Here is a 1,459-nt window from a genome sequence, read left to right on the forward strand (position 1 = left end):
TGAAATTCGTATTGCAACCGCTGGCGATACGCGTCACGAACTGCGACGCGAAATCGCGAATAATGGGTAGCGGCGTGGAGAAGCGCAAGCATGGTGAAATGCTGCCGAATACTATACGCGCGATCATTTGCGGCCCGTCGAATTGCAGTAAAACGAACGTTCTCATAAACTTGAGAGTCCGAACGGCGTACGTTTCGAGAACGTGTACGTCCACTCGAAATCATTGCAACAGCCAAAGTATCAATATCTCCAAAATTTGTTTACATCTATCGACGAAATCGGCTACTTTACATTCTCCAACAACAGCGACGTCGTTCCACCGAGCGAGGCGCGTCCAAATTCTATTTTTATCTTTGATGACGTGGCATACGACAAGCAGGATGCGGTGAGAGAACACTTTTCGATGGGTCGCCATGCGAACGTCGACTGCTTCTATTTTTGTCAGACGTACGCGGGGATACCTAAACATCTGATACGCGACAACGCGAACCTGCTGATCCTGTTCAAACAGGACGGTACCAACTTGAAACATGTTTACAACGATCATGTGAATACCGACATGTCATATAACGAATTTTACGCGTTGTGTCGTGAATGTTGACAACAAAAATATGATTTCGTAGTGATAGACAAAGACAGTGCGCTCACTAATGGACGATACAGAAAAGGATTTAACGAGTTCGCGATACCGTAACGTAACCAATGTCATCGATACTTAACCAGAGATAATCATGGCAGATGTGCGCGAGCGCGAAAAAATCGTGAGGGAGATCGAGAATACGAGTGAGTCGATCCGCAAGAAACATCGTGCTCTGAAGACCGGTAGAATCGAGGAGGGTATCGCGTTGGATAGACATTTTAAACCTCTTATCGAGCCGTTGCGACTTTTCGCCGACAATCCCGGCGAGCGCGCGACAAAGAGAAAATCGCGGGACGAAGACGCAGCGTCTGCCCATAAACGTGAGAGGAAGGGGGAGAGGGAACAAAAGGAGGGAGAAAAAGCGAGCGAGACGTTTGAACCTTCCGCAACTCTGCATAAATCCAATGATTGGTCGCGCGAACCGATAACTTCCACCCCACGTGCCAAAATCGTACCGACGATAGAATCATTGAAGAACGTTTTCGAAACGACGGAAGACTCGCTAGCAACGAAGGTTCAAAATCAGCTGCAAACGTCGGAAGGTCGAGAGGCGTTACGAGCCAACTTGGGTCCGCTGGGTCAAAAGTACGTCGAGGCTGTCCTGCGGGGAGCGCAAGATAAAAAGAGCGGTGTAGATTATGTGTATGGCGTTTACCTACACAAGGATGGATTGATGTTTGGCAATAAACGTTTCGACGTGGATGACGCGGACAACATAATTATTGACGGCGTACGATACGCTGGTACCCCCGGTCTTTACGAGTTGATTTTCAAGAGAATGCCCGACGATGCCCTCTACACGGAAGACGATATGCACAA

Source organism: Trachymyrmex cornetzi, unplaced genomic scaffold (genome assembly GCF_001594075.2).
Source record: "Trachymyrmex cornetzi isolate Tcor2-1 unplaced genomic scaffold, Tcor1.1 scaffold532, whole genome shotgun sequence".
In the NCBI taxonomy this organism is placed as follows: Eukaryota; Metazoa; Arthropoda; class Insecta; order Hymenoptera; family Formicidae; genus Trachymyrmex; species Trachymyrmex cornetzi.